At 42.7% G+C, this 21,852-nt stretch overlaps 1 protein-coding gene across 4 annotated transcripts in view; it reads right to left on the reverse strand.

The window, feature by feature from the left end:
- PLPP4 (phospholipid phosphatase 4) overlaps nucleotides 1–21,852 on the reverse strand; it is a 554,796-nt gene that overhangs the window by 259,065 nt on the left and 273,879 nt on the right. For all 4 annotated transcript variants that reach the window (XM_059899368.1, XM_059899369.1, XM_059899367.1 and 1 more), the window contains one exon: nucleotides 20,198–20,256. The gene's annotated coding sequence lies outside the window, so the exon portion shown is untranslated. The remainder of the gene's footprint in view (nucleotides 1–20,197; nucleotides 20,257–21,852) is intronic.

A 21,852-nucleotide genomic window follows, 5' to 3' on the forward strand; every position in this document is an offset into this window, starting at 1 on the left:
GACTGCTTTCCTGTTAGGTTGTGATATACTTTAGCAAACAACTCCTTGAACCAAATAGCTCAGGCCCAAGGAATCTGTTTTCCCCCAAGAAGGCAGTTAGGAGACATCAGGGCCCCACTCCATTGTCACAGGTTAGATGGAATGATGACTACACCTCACACTGATGCTAATGTAAACAGTTCCACTGAATCTCTGCGAAGTCCATACACATGTAGGAGCATGGGATGTTTCTTCCAGGAAACCTGACTGCTAACATCACTGATTTGCAGGCATTAAACATACAACAGATGATTGTTCAAAGACATAACTAGTTCTCTCTCTCACTCTCTTACTGAGGCAACGTTGAACCTCAGTAAATGTATGGTGCCCTTTTATCTATTACTGAAACGACTATATAAAACAATGGTGAATACTTCTGTAATTTGGCCTATAAAGTGAAATGGACTGGTCTTTCATAAACTGGAGCCCCAGGCTAATGGGTTTACTTCATTCCAGGATGTAACTGCAGTAGTCAGCCTGCCCCATGTCATGTGGTCCTCGAGAGGACTAGGGACCCCAGGCCCAGGGAGGCCAGTGGCTCTGCTGGGCTCGTTACCGCCCCCGGGCTCAGGACTGTTCCACAGAGGACTGGCCTGTGAATGTGAGAAAGTGAGTCCAAGGGAATTCCCACCAGCTTCCCTGCTCCTACCTTACATTATCATTATTTTAATAAGATAATCATGCACAGAAAGGGGAAAGAAGACCTCAAACTAAACAGAGAAATGTTTAAAATAAAAAAGGACCATTTGCTCTCCCCTCCTACTTCCAGTCCTCTGCAAACACAACCACTATCAACATTTCTTGCACATTCTTCCAGTAAAATAGTAAAGCATGTAACTGTGTATATTTGCATATGCTTTTAAAATATTCAATTAAGGTTATGTTTATATATAAATATATATATAAATATATATATGCTGTTCTTGACTTTTCCCTTAATATATGTGTGGAAGATGATTTCATATCACATACATGTCTATTTTTTTAATTTATGTTTTATTTTACTTTTTTATTGTGGTAAAATATGCATAACATAAAAATTACCATTTTAAGAGTGCAATGCAGTCACAACGTTGAATGTGTAACTATGTGCAACCATCACCATTATCCATTTCCAAAACTTTTCATCATCCCAAACTGAAACTCCATACCCACAAACAATAAGTTCTCCTTCTTCCCTCCCCTAAGGCCCTGGTAACCTGCCTTTATGAATTTGTCTATTTTAGATACCTTATGCAAACGGAATCATACAATTTTTGTCCTTTTGTGTCTGGCTTATGTCACTTAGCATAACATTTCTGAGGTTCATCCACGTTGTAGCATGTGCCAGAATGTCATTCATCTTAATGGCTTAGTAACATTCCATTTTATGGATAGACAATATTTTGTTTATCCATTCACCTGTGATGGGCACTTGGATTGCTTCCACCTTTTGGCTATGTATTGTTGAATCCCTGCTTTTAATTCTTTGGGGCATATAGCTAGAAGAGGAAGTGCTGGATCACACGGTAAGTCTATGTCTAACTTTCTGAGGAACTACCAAACCATTTTCTACAGCGGCTGCGCAATTTTACATTTCCACCAGAAATGTACAAGGGTTCCACCATCCTACATTGTTGGTGGGAATGTAAATTGGTGCAGCCACTATGGAAAACAAAAATAAACTAAAAATAGAGGTTCTTCAAAAAACTAAAAATAGAGTTACCATATGATCCAGCAATCCCACTCCTGGGCATATATCTGGAGAAAACTATAATTCAAAAAGATACATGCACCCCTATATTCATAGCAGCACTATTAACAGTAGCCGAGACATGGAAACAACCTAAATGCCCATCAACAGATGAATGGATAAAGAAAATGTGGTACACATATATATACAATGGAATATTACTCAGCCATAAAAAAGAGTGAAATAATGCCATTTGCAGCAACATGAATGGACCTAGAGATTATCATACCAAGTGAACTAAGTCAGAAAGAGAAAGACAAATACCATATGATATCACTTATATGTGGAATCTAAAATACAATGCAAATGAACTTATTTACAAAACAGAAACAGACTCACAGACATAGAGAACAGACTTGTGGTTGCCAAGGGGGAGGGGGTGTGGGGAGGGATGGATTTGGAGTTTGGGATTAGTAGATGCAAACTAGTATATATAGAATGGATAAACAACAGGTCCTAGTGTATAGCACAGGGAACTATATTCAGTATCCCTGTGATAAACTACAACGGAAAAGAATATGAAAAAGAATATATATACGTATAACTGAAGCACTTTGCTGTACAGCAGAAATTACCACAACATTGTAAATCAACTATACTTCAATAAAATAAATTTTAAAAAAAGAAATGTACAAGGGTTCCATTTTCTCCATATCCTTACCAACAATTGTTATTTTCCATTTTTTGATAATATCCGTGGGTGTGAAGTGGTATCTCACTGTGGTTTTGATTTGCATTTCCCTAATGACTGTGATATTGAGTATCTGTTCATGTGTGTATTGGACATTTGTATCTCTTCTTTGGAGAAATGTCTATTCAAATCCTTGGCCCATTTTTGAATTGGGTTGTTTTAGTTATAGATGATGCCCACCTGCATTGGTGAGGGAGCTCTTCTTTACGTAGTCTACCAATTCAAATGCTAATATTTTCCAGAAACGCTCTCAAAGACACACCCAGAAATAACGTTTTACCAGCTATCTGGGCATCCCTTAGTCTAGTCAAGTTGATATATAAAACTAATTATCACAAGTTGTTTCTAGTTATTTTTGTCCATTATAAGCAGTGCTACAATGAGCATCCTTGCACATATGAATTAGCAAATTTTTGCAAGCATAACCATAGGGTGAATTCATACTCATGTAGGAACTTACCTGCAATGTACAGGAAAGTGTACATGCATTAAACATTTTGGTAGACATTACCAGATTATCCTCCTAAGAGGCTGCAAACATTTCCACTCCCGCCAGCGTTCTGAGACTGACAGCCACACAGCCTCCTTCCCCTGTCCCCAACAGCACTTCCTTTCATTGTTTTCCAATTTGATGGGTGAACAATGGCATCCCTTAGTTGCTCTGATTTGCATTCTTTAATTACGGAGTGAGGTTCTCACTTTCATTTTTACCCTGTCACTGCAGTCAGTGACAGGGGGAGGCAGCAGCTTAAACCCGAAGGTAGGACGAGAAGCTTCCTTCTCACCCCACCAGCAACCTCACCACGCGAGGCAAGTGGCAAGTCTGACTCAACTTTAGTTGTCAGAGACCAACCCTCAGGCTGTAAAGCCTCAGAAGCATCCACAGTATGTCATAACTCTTGCATTTCCATTATAGCTCTTAGCACTCCAGGCGTGAGTTGGGGTTTTCAGTGGAGCACGTGGCTGTCTCAGTGTGACTGCTCCCTCTCTCCTGAGTGGCTTCACCGAGTCCAGTGAGGCAGAAGGTGATCACGGTTCCACTGCCGGTAGCAGCATGGCTCGTGAGGACCTGCCTGCACGACTGAATGTTGTCAGGACCTCCTTTGACCAATAAAGTTTGAGTTTTGAATTCTCCCTGTGGTTGGACATCCATCTCTGTGAAGATTCTTAGTATGAGTCCCAGGCTAGCTGGTTTTCGGGAAATACTGAAGGCTGCTATATTAGTTTCCTGTAGCTGCTGTAACAAATTACCACAACCTGGGTGGCTTAAAACCATGGAAATGTATTCTCTCACAGTTCTGAAGGTCAGAAGCCTGAAATCAAGGTGTTGGCAGGAACATGCTCTCTCAAAGGCTTAAGGGGATAATCTGTGCCATGCTTTTCCCTTAGTTTCTCATGTCACTGACAATCTCAGTATTCCTTGCAGCTGCATCACTCCAATCTCCGCCTCCATCACTGTCACATGGTATCCTCCCTGTGTGTGTCTACCTGTGTGTGTCTCTGTGCAAATTTCCCTCTTCTTATAAGGACACCAGTCATATTGGATTAAGATCCTCTCTAAGGCCCTCATCTTAACTTGACGACATCTGCAAAGACCCCATTTCCAAATAAGAGCCCATTCATAGGTACACGGGGTTAGGGCTTCAACATATGTTTTTGGGGAGATATGATCCAACCCATAACAACTGCCTAAATCTAGAAACTTGTCTCTAAAATCTCACCTTTCCAATGTATTCTTCACTTTGTCCCTTGAGTCATTTTTTTCTAAATGATAAGACGGTCCTCCCACTCCCTTTCTCAGAAATCTGTCGCAGCTCCGGCCATCTGCAGGTTCAAATCCAACCTCCTTAGCACAGGAGGGCCTCTACTGTCTGGTCCTTTCAAATTTCTGCCTCTTCTCTCACCACTTCCCTGGCCATGTGCTCTTGCATTCCAAGAGCTCCCAGCCATCTGCCCTTCCCCAAACATACCCTGCACTTTGACTTATTTCTGTGCCCAAAATGCCCTTCCCTCATCCTCTCTACCTCATGAACTCTTACTCATCCCTCAAGTCCCAGAGGTTAAATTGAGTTCCCTGAGGAGTATGAAAAATATAGCAATTTGGTGATGTAAATTGAAGAGAAATCTGAGAGCTTATTCCCAGAGGTGCTGGTGGCACAAAATTCAGGGGTAGCTTCTTCCTTGTGCGGAGAGGAGCTGCAGGGTACGCACAAGCAAGCCCCAGAGAGCACCAAAAGGAAGAACTCATTGTTTTCCAAGAGTTATGACAACTCCCTTGTCTACCTGGTTCTGTTCCAGTGTTTTCCATCTCAGTGAATGGCTCCACTGTCCCTCCTGGTATACAAGTCAAGAACTTAAATGTCACCCTTCACCCTGAACCTCTCCATCACCTCCATTTCTAAATCCAAAACTGCATCTTGTCACGTTTATCTCCTGAACTGCATTCAAAGGTCGGTATTGCTACTACTCTCTCAGTCCAACTTTCCATCATCTCTCACTGGTTACTTAACTGCTCCTCCATCTCCATTCCTGCCCCCTCCCACACCGCAGCTGAGAGCCTTCCAAATGGAAATCAAATCATCTATATTGCACACATCCACACACACACTTGTTCTTGAAACCTTTTAACAGCTTCCCGTTGGTATTAGGATAAAAAAACAGGAATTCCCAGCAATGTCTACCAGGCTCTGCATAACGGATTTAAGTGCCTCCTCTTCAGACCCATCCTGACTTGTTCACCTTCAGTCAATGCCACACGGGCCTCGTCTCAATTCCTGGAACACACATGCTCCCTCATACCTCAGACTCTTTGTACTTGCTGCTTCATCTTTCTGGAATGCTTTTCTCTCACCTTGAACCTGGTTCAAAGCCCATCTTTATCAGATCTCCATTCAAGGATCACTTTCTCAGTACATCCTTATCCCTCATGAATAAGTCAGATTTCCCTCTACAGCCTCTCCATCACCATGTGCCTCTTATTTTTAGCACATACTATAAACAGTTTCTGTTTTAGTGTTTCATTGTTTGATTATCTGATACATGGTTCTCACTACACTGTAGGCTCCATAGGGCAGGCACTGAGTTTCTTCCTCATGACTTAGATCAGTGCCTGTAACAGGGGCACAGTAAATGTTTGTTGAATGGATGAATGACTACTATAAATGAATGACTGAACTCATGCCGTTGTACTTGCCCTGGTGCCTACTTGATTGAAATTCCAACATCCTGCACCAAAGAGCAGGGGAGACCATTTGTCTTAGGTAATGTATAAAGGAAAGTGTTACTGATCACCCAAATTGTCATAAAATAATCTCAGTAGGGCAACCACTGCAGCTACAAGGACGTGAGTGAACAAACCACATGGGCCTGCTGTCCCAGTTGGCACTAGTTGAAAATGCTTCCCAAGCAACTTAAATGAAACTGTTTAGTGAGGTTATTTGCACTGATCCATTCATTGGAACATTGGGGGAATGTCTTCCAAGAATCATGATTTCCATTTCAGCACAGGTAGTGCGTCTTCTGAGGAAACTGCCAAATAGACTTGGCTGCCTCTGCAGGCACCTGGCTGAAGATACAGAAATGACGCCCACGACACAGAAAAGGACCTCTTTTTTTCCTGAGTCACTCTCCCACCTCTTCCATTATGACTTCAATTATTCTTTCAGCATTTCTGATTAAAATATAATCACTTTCACATAGGTCCACAGGAGACAGGATTCTGGAAAAGAAACTACTCTTTCTGCATAGAAATAAAAGTTACAGAGTTTTAAAAGACACAATCCAGAGTTAGATACGTGGTATTTGGGCAGGACCCTCAACATGTGAAATCCTCACACTGTACCCCAAAACGTGCCCTGTGATCAAGAAGGCAGTGCATGTGTCCATTGCAGGAAACTCCATGAGGGCAGGAATCTTGGCCTCCACTGGAGGCTGGCATTTAATAAATGCTCAATAAATATTTACTGAATGACCAAATAAGTGGCGACAACCCAAATATCCACCAATAGGGAATGACGAAATACATTAAGGCAGAGCAAGACGGTGGTACAAAGGTCAACTCTAAAACACGTGCCAAAATGAAAAGAACAAAAGCCCTGGAAGTGTGTGTATCTGTGTGTTTCTGTTCATGGGCACGGCTAAGGGTCCAGAAGAGTACACATCAAACTGCTAACAATGTTATGCCTGGGGAATTGGACAGAAAAGAGGGTTGAGCGAATAAAAGTTTTCCACTATTTATACTCTTCTGTTGGGTGTGAATTTTTAGCAATCAATGTGTATTAAGTTCGTAATTAAAAAGCATATCAACAATACAAAAAATGAAATCTGTTGCCTGTTGACTTATCAAGTGAGATCTCAGCTGTGCAAGTTTCCAAGTTTCCAGTTCTCTGAAACTGCAGCATTCCTTGACATTGGTCTTTCTCTCTGGTTCTCCTGGGGTAACAGGTTTGAATGTCAGCCAGGCTTGACTGTTGGCCACAGGACAAGGGTGGTGCATGGGTAGGGATGGAGGTTTAATAAACTCAAGGCTGAGCCCTGGCCAATCACTTTGCGTGAAGCATCAGAAATCAATTTATCCACCTGAGGTAACTGGAAAAAATCACGGAGGTCACCTGTCACTGGAATTTTGAGATGAAGCTCTGGGATGAGTGACCCTAACCATCAGTTCCATAGTGAACACAATCTATCCACCAGGGAGGGGTTTCCCATAATAAATGCTTATTCACTTGGGAGGCCCTGGGCAGCAAACCGTAGCCAGGGTTAGGAAGGACATCAAGGGCAGTAACAGGTGACTGTAGGGTAGCTTACACCTCCTTTCCCTTCTTTTCTCTGTCATAACTCCTCTAAATCCTCCTAAGGGCTTCCTTCCCCCTGCCCCCAGGGTTCACACTGCTCTGCTCTTTCCTCTTCAGTGACCTCCTCCAAATCAATCTTTTGGGTTCTTCTCCCTGTTCCAAGATTGGCCCTGGTATAAAATACTAGTTCGTTACTTCCTGACTATTTAAAATAAGCACTACAATCCCCCTTTTTGTTTATTTGAAGAAGTCTATTGCTAATTATGAGGGACAGATAGGGCACTGTAAAAATATGCACTTAGAAGAATTACAAAAGCATTAAGCAGTCTTTCCAACTTTGGTACTTATCGGAAATGCTCTAGAAACTTGCAAATGTCTCCATCCCTAAAGACTCCTAACACTGATATATGGTCACATAAAATTTTTCATGTACATTTAAAATTTTTTCACATGTAATTTAGATTAGTGAAATCACTGGAAGATTTTCTAAATTCAGTAGAAAGCTAAAACAGTACTGACAGTCCAATTAACTGCATTCCAGTAATAACATAAGGAATCTGAAAAGAGCAGGAAATAAGGGGAGGCCACAAAGGAAAAAAAAAAAGTATGTACCATTTTATGCCTAAAATTTAGTTTAAATATTTTAGAAAATATTTTAAATATTAATTGTACTGTCCATTAGTGCATATTGGAAATACAGATCACTGGATATCCCTTAGTAACCCATAAATCAGCCTTTAATATTTAGAAATTACAGAAAAAAGGGAGACAATAAAATTCTTCTATTCTGTCATTAAATAAAACTAAAACACCAAAAATGTGAACACATAGGCCAAACAGTAGCCAAACAGAAAATGGTGTTGATGGCAGATGGAAGAACTTAACATAAAAGCAGCCCAGGGCAGCTCTAGAGGTCACAGTTGGAGGAAGTATCCCAAGGTCCTCCTGTCCATACTCCCCACAAGCATCTACTACAGCACAGGCTAACAGCAGAGCAGTCCAGGAAGGAAAAGCAGAGTCAGGCTGCAGCCCTAAACCAGACTTGGAGCAGAGGATGCAAGATGGGATGGGGTCATGCAGGGACCATGGTCTCACACCTGGCCAGATTCTAGGGCACCAGAACAGGTAGGACTTAACAAGATCCCAGCTGGGAGAGGGCACCACACGCTTCTGATGGCCTCCTTTCCTGCCTGAACTACCAAAGTTTCTTTGACTTGCAAATGGTAGTCCCACTCTAGCTAGAAAGAAGTGTGGGAGAAGGATAAAAGGGAATTCTTGGAAGGATACTGCAGTATCTCATGAGCTGTGGTATAGCTAAGGAGCCTGAAGTGTTCTCTCTAAATTTCTACATTAATAATACAACTTGGTTACTGCTGTACTGCCAACTCGATACTGATGTTAACCATCAGGAACTAGCACAGCCTCCACAGGTCAAGGGCTCAGTCCCCAGCAAGACTGCTCTCACTTCAGACACCAGCCATGAGCTCTGGGGTCCCCAGGCCACCTGCACTGCTGAACAACTGGCTAAAAATTCAGAAGTTTCTTACGAACCATTCAGGTTGAATAATTCACTAGAATAATTCACAGAACTCAGGAAAGCACTACGCTCACAACTGCAGTTTTATTTTAAAGGACTAACCAAATGAGAAGACATACAGGGCAAGATCAGGGAGGGTCTCAAATGCAGAGCTTTTTTGTCCTCCCCCATGAGATCAGGGCACATCGTCCTCCCCGCACATCTGTGCTCACCAACCAGAAAGCTCATCCAAGCCTGGGTGACCAGACTTTTTGTTGGGGTTACATTTGGCAGACATGACTGGTTGAATCATCAGCCAGATGACTGAACTTGATCTCCAGCCCACCTCTCCAGAGGCTGGGATGATATCACCTGGCCCAATGCTCAACCCTCTAATTACATGGTTGAGCTTTCAGGTGTGACCAGCCCCATCTGGAGTCATTTTTGCATAAACTGAGGTGTGGTCCAGTTGGCCACCATGAATAACAAAGACATTCCTGCCACTCAGGATACTCTAGGAGTTTAGAAGCTCCCTCCCAGGAACTAAGGACAGAGGCCAAATTCTCTATTACACAACATCTCTCCATGACCTGCTTCTGGTTCTGCATTTGTTTTCTCAAGAGAACAAATCTAACTGGGCCAGCTTGGGTCTAGAATTCACTCTTAGTTTAATAAACTAGAGAACCAAGGGGCAGAAACCAAGCTGCTAGGGTAAACTGCTGCACGGGAGATTTCAGAGTGGAAGGGACAGCCCCCTTCCCCTCCCCCACCTCTCCTTATAGGTGTCTACTAGACCCTGATTAATAGCATCAAATCAACAGTCCAGCAGCCTGGAACCTGGGTTCTGACCCCAGTTACTCCTTTGAAAAAAAAGGTAATTTATATATTATTAATGAAGAATTGAATATATCCTTAGAACACTGTCAGAGTTGAAATAAGCATTATAAAACCTGTCAGAAATGTGATAGAGAAAACTGTGGAGGCTAGAATTTTGCATGAGACAATGTATTTCATTAAAATTAGGACATTTTCTTCAAGTGACTGAAACCTTCTTCAATCTTGCTACAGCAACAGCAAGAATGTATTGATTGTGTGAAGTTCAGAAATTACATTTGGTCCTCAATTTTATAAAATAATTTAGGAAAATTTATATTAGGGAAACACCCATCACTCTCAAGATTCTGAATTCAGAAACAGCTGAGGATAAAGGAAAAAGATTGTATATGTTTGAACTACTGAAACAAATTTGTGTGAATTTATTAAAAAAGAAAGCTGAAACTATGAAATGGCATTGTCCTGCCTGAACACACAGAGGCAAATTAATATCATACAAGAATGGAGAAATCCCACAAAAGTGCTAATATCTGAAGACAGAAGGTTTTTTATGCTTTGACTCATGTTACTCATTTATCCCACAGAAACTGCTATGCGTGGTCAGTCCATAAAGTGAGTTGATAAGGAAGCAATATTTCCCTTTTAGAAACAAATGGACACAAAACACTTGGATGCTTGAATCTTGTTATGTTTATGACACACTTTCCCTTTTCCAACTTGTCAAGTCCACCTGGAAATAAAGATTGATGCCCATGTGGTACCCCATGAGCTCCTCAGCCTTTGCACTGGTTTATCTAACATTGACTTGTACAACCACCATCAAACTTAGTAAACAAATGGGATTTGGGAGGATTCCTTTCCAATGCTATAGTTATAGAAGACTATCTACATTTTCCCCCTCATTCTAATTTTGAGGAATAAATATCAGGTTTCTATCCTTACAAGTTCAATGGCTTGTTGGCCGGTCAAGAGATTGCCCAGGTGGGAGAGCTAAGGAGTGAGGACCAGAGCAGATAAGAAACTCCCAGCTATAATAGAGGTGGGAGCAAGGCACTGCTTCTAGTTTGGTCTCAGGTAGCATTACACAGTTGGCGAGATTTATCTTCAAACAGATACAGTCACATCACCTTTTCCTTTTTGCAGACAGGCTGGTTCTAACCTGTGCATACATACAGAAAGTAAAATACATGCAGGGGGAAAGCAAAGCGATTGCAGAAAGCCAGGAGGTTGGTGGGTTGCAGGCCAGTGTCCAAGTGCTGATGCTAATTCTGAAGTAAAGGGGGCAGTCATTCCATCTTCCCACTGCCACCAGCCTTCGTGGGCCAGAACAAGCTGCTTTTCCTGCTCTGAAGCCATGCAGTGCCCCACGCATAGGTGTTGGGAGGGGGGACATCCTCTCTTCCTCATATGTTGTCATGGCTCCCACCCAAAGCTATGCCATGATGTCTCATCACTTCATTCTTTCCCCATAGCCTTTCTCTCTATGACTCAGACAGTCCATGGGTCAGATCAGTCCCATCAACGTCAGAGACTCATCCCAGCCTAATCTTGTGTTCTCCATACAAAACCCTCCCACTCAACTAAACACACTCAGGCAAATGTCCTCCTGGGAGTAGTTTGTTAGGTGAATTATGGAGAAACACCTCCAGGGCCTAAACTCGAGGGAAAGGAGTGGTCTACACCCCACCTCGCCTTTGCCGTTCAGGCAGTCAAACCTTGGTCCTGAGCGAACCTCATTCGATAGGTTTGGGAAGGTGGCTAAGCACTGATACTTATTCATCAGAATGTCCTTAAATGATGTGAATATGCATCTACGGCCAAGAACCAATGCCTACGTGCTCCCTACTGCCAGGAGGAAGTCAGCATATTTTATCACATTAAGCCTTCTAGAAGAGAAAAAAAGATCATGAATACCAAGGATTGTTTTCAAACCAGCTAGCCATCATGTTAAACTACTAAATGTGAGCTCAAGACCCAGCAGAATTTGGGTCCCAGTAACTCCAATCTTCAGATGTTTTTGAACCAGGTACCTAGAGTGAAGAATCTGCAATTCTCCTAGGGTGTTTGTCTCAGTTTCTGCATTGCTTCTGCATTGCTTCATCCACAATGAAAAAACTGAAAAAGCTGACTCATCTCAACAGAGTTCAGCAGGGGGAGGGGGGGGGAGCAGTAACAGAACCAACATGATCAAGACCAAACTAAACTGAGAACCCACAGACTATCAGAGCTTTAATGCACCCTCAGGGCAAAATCCTTCCCCACCCCACCCCCCCGCCGTGCATATTTTAGCAAGTGACCCACTGGTCTTCATACGACACCCCACGCCATTGTTCCCACAGCTTCTGTAGATGCAGTTGTCAGTTTCCACATAGCCTCCATCCATCCCCAGAAGGGCAGAAGAGAGCTTCCTTGGCATGCTTCATTAGGGACTCCCTTCACACATACATTTCACAGGCTCCTGGACATCTTCACAGCAGAAAAGGAAAAAAATAGTCCCATCTGGCTATTTGGAAAGCTTATATTTTAAAATATTTTACAAGAAATGTTATTTTAAAATAGCACTCAGCAATACTTTTAAAATCTTACAATCTCATTATTCAAATTCTTACAAATATGCCAACAAAGCATTACCTTGCTCCAAGTGGCTCAAAGAGCCATTAGAAGTGGATCTTGTCTTTTAACCTTCCTGTAAGTATATTTCTATTACGATTAATATCATAATGGTTCTATACCACCAGCTAATGTGATGTATTATGAAGTATGAAGAACTGAGTAATTTCCAGATTATGGGACTCAAATCTATTCTTAATGGGCACCTAAACGTGTATTTATGTATTACCTCACAATAAATCACAGAAATGACCCAGAAGTTTTTAAGCACATATTTGAAAACTCCTAACAGCTCCAGAAACCTCAATAAATCTCACCGTACAGATTAATATGTAATGTTTCATTTGACTTACACATGAAAATGTGTTTTAAATGCCTTCGGGTGGAAAAAAATCTATGTATGTCACCTTTGAGTTCATTTGTCAAAAGGAGAAAAGGAAAAAAAGAAAGTCGTGCCATATTATTGAAAAATCTATTGATTTAATTTTACTTCTCATAAATTAGATATTCTGTACAAAAAAAGGGAGACCATGCTTTGAGGAGAAAATTTGAGTTAATTATCCAGATAAATTAGTATCCATTTGAAATATTTAGATTATTAGACTCAATCTAAGGTGCAATGGTTTGAATTACTTATATAATATAATCACATCAGCTGTCCTTTGAGTATCTTTGTCATTCTCTGTTCTAGGAGTGCTCCAACTCTTGGCAAAACCATTTGTGGCCATAAGATTTTGGTGTTTTCTTAACTCTCTATCCAAAAAGGTCTAGATTGCTTTTTCTTTCATGGAAAGAAAGAAACTGATTCTGCTGATTGAAAACTAGAAACTGTCCTGCAGAAATTGCCTGTAATGAATTGCAGCTCATTAGTTGCAAATGGGTTTTTTCAGTGGCATGGATTTCCGCCCACTCTCTGGGCTTGTTCCTCCTCAGCCCGGGATGCTGGCAAGGCCCACTCTCTGGGCTTGTTCCTCTTCACCCCATGCTTACACCAGAAGAAGAACCTCAGCTTCATGTCTGGATGGTTTACACTAACCACCAATTCCACCCTCCACCTTCCTCTACTCTGCACTGTGTCCTGGAAGCTCCTCAGGGACGGTGCCCATAGGACTTGCATTTGGTTCTACCATGAGAGACACTGCCAGGAAATAGAGGGAGGGAGGAGAGTGAGGCTGGGGTATCCATGCCCCTTGGCCCATTCTTGGTCTCTGCAGTTTGGCCAGGTCCCTCTACCAAAGGCCATGGCTCCTGTTGGGAGGCCCTCTCCTCCAGCTTCAGCTCCTCCTTCTGGGATCTAGCAATTGCCCTCTCAAGCCAAGGGGTGATAGAAACATACCAGGGTCCTGCACTATCCATCAGTTTTTTCTCTTAACCCTGCTCACAGCTTTATAAACAGCCTCTGTGTTGGTCAATTTTATGTGTCAACTTGATTGGGCCATCGGATGCCCAGATATCTGATTAAACATTATTTCTGCATGTCTGTGACAGTGTTTCCAGAAGAGATTAGCATTTGAATTGGTGGACTGAGTAAAGCAGGTTGACCTCCCCAATGCAGATGGGCATCATTCAATCCACTGAGGGCTGAGTAGAACAAAAAGACACAGAAAGGCTGGCTTTGCCCTCCCTCTGCCTGACTACAGAGCTGGGACATCAATCTTCTCCTGTCCTCCCTGCTCCTGGTTCTCAGGCCTTCAGACCTGGACTGGAATCTACGCCATTGGCCCTATAGCTCTCAGGCCTTGAAACTACATCACTAGCCTTCCTGGGTCTCCAGTTTGAAGGGTAGATTGTGGAACTTAGCCTCCATAATCACATGAGACAATACTTTATAATAATGAGACCTTATTGGGAGATTAGGTCTTTGCAGATATAATGAGTTAAGGTGAGGTCACACTGGATTAGGATGGGCCCTAAGCTAATGACCGGCATTCTTAGAAGAAAACACATGCACAGATGACCATGTGAAGATGCGGGCAGAAACTGGAGTGTCACAGCTGCCAGCCAAGGAAGGCCAAGATTGCTGGCAACCACCAGAAGCTAGGATGAGACAAGGAAGGATTCTTCCCCAGAGCCCGCTGAGGAAGCATGGCCCTGTCAACACCTTGAATCTGAACTTCTAGACATCAGAACGTGAGAGAATAAATGTCTGTTGTTTTGAGCCACCTGGTTTGTGGTACTTTGTTCTGGAAGTCCTAGAAAATGAAAACAGGGGTGAGCATTCTCCCACCACAGGAGCTTGCAGGCGTCTCTCAGGACATGAGGCTGTCAGACTGTCAACATTTCAGCCACTTTAGCACATGTCCCGGGTTGGTAACTGTTGTATTTTGACACTTGTGTCTTCTCGCTGACAATCTCTCCGTGCCTATGTTCCCCCAACAGCTTCCATCTTTCTCTTTCTTCGCTCGCAGTCTCTCATGCCTTCCTTCTCTCCACCTGAGACCCTTTCCCCACTTCCTGGGAGAGGACAAACAGGGATCACAAGAGTCCCATAAAAGAGAGACCGCCATACCTGGGCAGTGCTTGAGGCCACAGACAGCAGCTCTTATCAAGTGGCACCACCCACGTCACATGTGCCTCCAGCCACCACCCTCCCGACGTGTTAGCCAAGCACAGACTGTGACACCTGGAGACGATTTCTATTTTTCTCCTGAATTGTCACCTTTCCCCATTGAAGCAGGTGGCAGGAATGTGCCAGAGCAGAACGCAACCAGCCTGAAACATCTTGGCTTTTGTTTTCCCAAATCCTGGGCCCACCAAGTTGGGCAGAACTTGAGGAAGTGGCAGAGGGGTCCCAGAGAAGCAGGATGATGCAGTGAGTGTCTTCCCGCTGAAGAAGAGATTTCCTGAGGCGAGGAGGAGAGTGGCAGGGATCTGGCGCCCCCCAGAGAGGCAGTCAGACCGGGGGGCCCTGAAGGAGATGGTCAGAGGTGGCGAGGGTCCCAGCCTCCCCCCAACTGCACACCCCCAGCACAGCGCAGAACAAGCCTTTGGCCTGAATGGTGACCTGGTCGGCAGAGGGACTGACGGCGGCTAGAGGCCCCTTCCCTTTCCTGGCTCCAGTCACAATCCTGGGAATAAAGGGAATCCCTAAATGACTAGGATGAGATTCCCCCAGCCTGGTAGTGTGAGAACTTAAGAGTTTAGATGTGAGTAAAAAAATAAAGTGATATTTCTTGCACACCTGAGTTTATGGCCTAAGCAGCACTGTCTCCCTCTTCATTTCGATGAGGATTGAGATGGCTGAAGGACAGGTAAACTCTGCAATAAAAAGAACAGGAAGCCAACGTTTCTTCTTCTGAATACGTACATGGCAGGAATGTGGGCATACACTGAACAGAGGACATGTTCTAGTATGTTCCTAGGGACACTCTCCTTAACAGCCCCTAATCAGAAACTTCCCAAGGCCTACTGACAGCAGAACGGATCAATAAACTGTGGTGTATGCACTCAGTGCCACAGTGTCCCCAGTGAGAATGAGCAGCTTGCAACTACGCACAATGTGGACACGGCGCACGAGCAAAATGTCAGTTGAAAAACAGCCACGTGATTCCACTCATGTAAAGGGTAGAAACAGGCAAATGTGTCTATGCTGTTAGAAGGTAGGGGTGTGGCTGCCCTTGCAGAGAGGCAGGGACTACAAGGGGACTTCTAGGATGCTGATTAGAGCTTACGAGAATGCCCTGAGCTGAGTTCTCATGATTTGGGCACTTTTCTGTGTGTGTATTATCCTTCAGCATAAAAAAAATTTAAGGTAAGGAGAGGGTTTCCGACAGAGTGAACAGAGACAAGAATGGAGACAGAAAGAGATACACTGGGACAGATGGAGGTAGACAGGGACAGGCAGGGACCAGCACTGACGGACATTCCACCCTCCCCAAAAGCTTGTGCTACTTGGCTATCATTGGGATAGTATTAGATAGATTGGCTTGGGGTGAGAGGCTTGGGGGCAAAAGACATGGAGTTTGAAAACACTTTATCTGGATTGACATTCTATTTGTAGGAAAAGGTTGCCACATAACTGGCAACCCACAAATGTAGCTCCCAGCCTTCCCTTTCCTCTGAACAATGGTGCTAAAAGTTCTGAATTTAATAATGAGCAGAGCAGTGCCAACTCTCATAAATACCCAGCACATGAGAAAAGAACTTATATATCCAGAGACAAACATTTGCATTGGTTCATTCTCAAGTGTGGTAAAATACATAGCTTGCAGTGTTTCTTGGAGGGGAAAATGATGTTCATTCATAAGTCAGAGCAATTTAATGACTGTTATAAATTGCTAAACAATTTTTTTTTCCAAAAACCATAATATTGCTGGAATCGTGTAGAGGCATATAAAACTGTGCTCGGGAGAATTCCATTTTGGACAGCTGTGCTATCACGTGCCCTGCCTCCCACTCCTGAAGAACTAATCAGCATCCCACCCAACCCTATCCGTGGCACAAACGATCTTCAGACTTCTTAACAAAGACCCTCACCATGGGTTTTTCTGATGGCCAGAGAATTGTTATTTTATCTGGGCACCTACAAACCTCCGGAGGATAGGGCCATGAATTATTCATTGCTGGTGTTAATGTACATCAAAAGAGTATATATTTGGACATGACCTTCATTACTTCTGAAGCATTTTTCCACTTGATTTATTACTCTCCCTTATATGAATGCATGTTCATAATCTACATTACCGGTCCTCTAATGATGCCATGTCAGATCCTAATGTCATCTCATTATTTCTGACACTCACAAAACCCACAACAGTAAAACCCAATTATAGACTAGAGAACTCCCAGAAGACCTCGCTGCTACCACAGCTAATAAGCTTCAGCATCATTATACTCAGAGACAGGCCCACACAATGGACATCTGTGCATACCCATCCTGGGCCCTGGACCCTTCCATTCACAGAAGTAAGGAGATCTAGCATGGTAGAGCCGGCTGTCGGAAGCCATTCCGATCACCCTGGCAAAAAGCCGTGGGATTCACCAGCAGATTGATGACCGAAGTGTTGTGTTTTACTCCAGCACAGGAATCCGTTTTAAACAGTGGTTCATTGGCTGAATCAACTTGGCTGAGCTGGGAGCACATTTATGGATCTGGCGGAGAGCTGGCCAGAGGAGAAATTTGGCTATGATCTGCAATGGGGAAGGGAAGCAGCACCATTACTTCTGGAAGGTCGTCATGGCTACGCAAGGGGAAAAGAGATGCTGAAGTGCAGGTGGGTTTCAGCTCCCCTTGTTCTCCCCTCAAAGTGCATCCAGCTCTTCTTCCCAAATGCCACCCTGCTGACCAACAGCACGTCCAGGCCCACCTCAGACAGAGACAAGAGACTTCTGCCCTGGCCTCGCCTCTGGGTAGCCCCGCTCCAGCAGTGGGACCTAAGTGGCAGTTTCTCAGTTTTACCTGCAAGCTCCGACTTTTCCACCCAGGTTAGTACTTCTGGAGGGCTGGTTAATGACTTTTCTCTGACCTTCCAACTCTCCTTTCTAGATTCTCCTTCCAGCTTGAAGGACTGGCCTGATCTTGAAGGGGTCTTAAAGGACCCCTGGTCAGTGGGTCCCTTAAAGGACCCCTGATCAATGCAGGCAACCAGTGGGAATTCAACCCTTCAACAAATATTTATCTAGAATCTTCCATGAGCCAAGCACTGGGGATACAGCAGGGAAAAGACAGCCAGTCCTTGTCCTCCTGAGCCTGCACACCTAGTAAGAGGATATAAACTGTCATTTACTGGGAGCTTACAATGTCACAGGCACTGGGCTAAGTGCTTTACATAAAGGATTTCAATTAATCCTCACATGCACAAATTTGTAATGTAGATACCATTACTACTTCCATTTACAGACAAGGAAACTGAGGCTTACTGAGATTAAGAAACCTGGATGCCACCAACTCCAGAATGCAAATTCTGATCCATTCCACTATTTAGTCTCCTTGAGCAGGAAGACCAGCCAAGAAAAAAACAAAAACCCAGGCAAGGTCCCAGGGCACCAGGCACACACAGCAAGAATAAGCCAGTGCCTGAGTAAACCTCTTTTCCCATGCCCAGCGTGCTTAAGTGACTCCAGTTGAGGAAAACATTAATCCTGGAACAATGCTATTTTGGCAGCTGAAAGAGGCCTGACTGGAGGACAGTGAGGACGGGGGCCAGGCAGCTGCTGACCAGAGACAGCCTGACAGCGAACCAGGCCCAGGCCCATGGAGATTGTTTATTTATTTATTTTTTAATGCACAGAGATATTAAGTTACAAATCAAGCTCAAAATATATTACTTGATCTTTCCTATGTTAATAAATAAATGAGTGGCAGTATGAGCACAAAAATAATTGCAAGAACCATATGATATAACTTATACGTGGAATGTAAAATATGACACAAATGAACATATCTACAAAACAGAAACAGACTCACAGACATAGAGAACAGACTTGTGATTGTCAAGGGTGAGGGGGGTCGGGGATTGGGAGCTTGGGATTAGCTGATGCAAACTAGTATATATAGGATGGATAAACAACAAGGTTCTACCTAAAGCACAGGGAAATATATTCAATATCCTGTGATAAACCATAATGGAAAAGAATATGAAAAAGAATATATATATAACAACTGAGTCATTTTGCTGTACAACAGAAACTAACACAACATTGTAAATCAACTATACTTCAATAAAATTAAAAAAAATAATAATTGCAAGAATACCCAACTCATAACGGTGGTTTTCTCTGAGATAGGGAGAGGGGTGGTGAATTCTCGCTTAGCAAGCCAGATATTTCATAATATGCAAATTGTTTAACAGTGAGGATATATACTTCTGTAAGCAGAAAATAACAAATGAAGCAGCAAATAAGGCGAGGAGTTTATGTTGTAGTATCAGTTCAGTTAGAAGACTATGTGCCAGCAAGCCCCATGTGAGCCCAGTTGGAGCCCAATGGCCCAGATCATGCATTCCTCACTCACTGTCCCCTTCCCGCTAGCTCCAGATACGTTCAGAGAACAGCGCTGAATCACCAATTGCTCCACGGTAATGAAGTCCAAGTTCGCCTATAACTGATCTTGCCTTATACCTCTTTCCCAATTCAAATCAAGGCCAAACCATTAATCATTCCAGCAGAGCCCAGAAAATTGCATACACTGATCTTTTGAATTTTATCACCTGCTGCTCAAGGAATATTGAACCCTAAAGACTTGGCAACGATTTCATTACAATTTAAGAATATCATATATAACTTTTTTTGTGGTCCTGTCACAAAACAATCAGCAAATATGTATTATTCAAACCGATGTACTAATGAAACAGACAGGTTTGAGTTTGCCAATATTCTTCTTGGATTGATTTTACCTTTTTATGTCAAAGAAAATAATGCAAAAACTGAACTGAAACTTTGCAAAGAGACAAGTTTTCTTCTTTGACAGCATCAGTAAGAGCTAGGAGTCTAACCATGCAGCTTGGCCTCATGAGAATTAGCCTTTCTGAAGTCAACAAGAAATTCCAGTTCTCAGGGATTCCCAGTTCCACTGTATAGTTTGGAGTGGCAAGAAAATAAGAACAGATTTCAATAGTACATTCATCTTTTAGCGAACAGAAGTGCTCAACAGGCACAAAACTGTGGGTTGAGTCCCATTGGACTATTTGTGTCTTCCCAGCCACTGGACATTTGTGTCTCCCTTCCTTTGCCCTCTTGTCCTCCAACTCCCCACCCAACGACCCCAATCATCGTCAACCCCCAGGGGGACTATCACTCTGGGGAGCATTATAGGACCTTCAGCTCCCCTCGGACAGAATCAATCGGCAAATCCTCCCCAGTCCAACAGTTTCACATAGTTTGTGTACTCTGGACTTCTACTGTTGAGAGCTCCTTGTAGTCAGACTATTTCTATCGCCTTTGGCCCCTGTGCCCAGTCTGGCACCCAACCCAGAGCAAACACTCGATACTAGACAATAACAAACAAAATGTGATGATAACTTGGATTCAATGTCCAGCCTTACCACTACTGGCTGCTTCATGCTGAACAGTCACCAATTTCTCTGGAGCACTGTTTCCTCATCTGTAACATGGAGAGAAAAAAATAATCATGATCACCGCACTACGTGACTCAGAATTGCAGGAAGATCCAAAGCTATAATGAATGGGAAAGCAGTTTGTAAGGCATAAACTAATACAAACATTATGGGACTATTCAGTGCTCAATTCAAAGCAAGTCTGAATTCAATCTAAAGGGAAGAAAAAGCATGGTTTTCCAATCTTAATTCTAAATTGTTTCCAATTTATTCACGCTCAAGTAAAGAATCCACTTCCATTTATTAATACAAAGCTCCTGTATGTGAATTTGAAATCTTAATAGACTATCTGTAAGATCTTGACTTCCTTAGCCAGCAAAATTTTTCCCAGTTGGTCTCCCTTATTAAGGGACCACAGTTCCCTTACAGGGAACCTGTATCTTAATACCCCTACAGAATTTTTAACAGATCTACTATGAGTTAATTTTCTAGAACATTTTCATCCCATTTTCCAGTTTTCTCCTCTTTTTACTACTTTCAACCAAAAAGCAACAAACATGCATTTTATAGACTTAATTATCCCTGAAACTTAAAGTAATCTGAGCACTTTTCCAATGCAAAGGCTAAAATTCCAAAAGCAATGATGAGTAAATAGATGGGCTGCTTATGGGGAAACACGAAACAAAAATTATGCAGCCTTCTTTATACCCCTTTTCCAAGCAAAATAACTCCAGGTTCTTTACCACATTATTAAAGTTACAAATTAATCCACCTTGAGGGCTTGGCAAAGTAGTAACAACCACAGTGAGAGAGGAGAGTGGGGTTAACGATGAAATGAGAATGAAGAATGGTGAGGTTAGCTGAGGAGCTGATGTGCGGTATGTGGCAGGATTCTCAAGTACAACCTCCTGCCACCTCCAGTGGGAATCACCTCCACTGAGTTTCTAAATTCTTCTTCCTGATGTCTAAGAATGATGGAAAGTAGACAAAGCAGCATTCAGTGTGAGAGCTGGAAGGAATTCCTAATTCCTCGGCCGGCATTAGGAGTGAGAGGTCTCTCTACCAACCTCTGCTTTCTATGCTGGACTTAGCCAGTTCTTCACTTTGGACATGACCCTGAAACCTTTTGGTTGATGGTCATAAGGAATGCAGCTTCCCCATGTGAGTGGGAATAATAGCTAGTGTACACATTGGGGGTTGATAGCACATCAAAATGATGCGGGAGATGAGGGTTCAACAAGGTGATACATGCTCTGTTCTTTGCAAATGCCAGGTACTTGAGTATTTGCAAATTAAGCTATCTTGTTCCCCTCTTTTTAGTGAAATAAATGAACCACTAGTTACAACCCTAAATTATAGATAGTGCAGAATCTACTCATTGTTTTTAGAATTTAACAGGTTGCCAATGTTTCGACTTACCACTTAACAATGTTTATTTAGATACTCAGTCCTTTATAATTTTTTATAACATTTAGGAAATTTCCAGGCTATAGGAAAAAATATTATATTCCATATAATTTATATTTTAGCTATTAAAATTTATGCTCCAATTCAAAGATTTCTGGAAAATATTATTAAAAACTAAACATTTACTAAGGTAAGAAAAAAACCTCAGCCTAGAGCCAGGGTACCGGTATTCCCAG

Source organism: Balaenoptera ricei, chromosome 16, assembly GCF_028023285.1.
Source record: "Balaenoptera ricei isolate mBalRic1 chromosome 16, mBalRic1.hap2, whole genome shotgun sequence".
Classification (NCBI taxonomy): domain Eukaryota; kingdom Metazoa; phylum Chordata; class Mammalia; order Artiodactyla; family Balaenopteridae; genus Balaenoptera; species Balaenoptera ricei.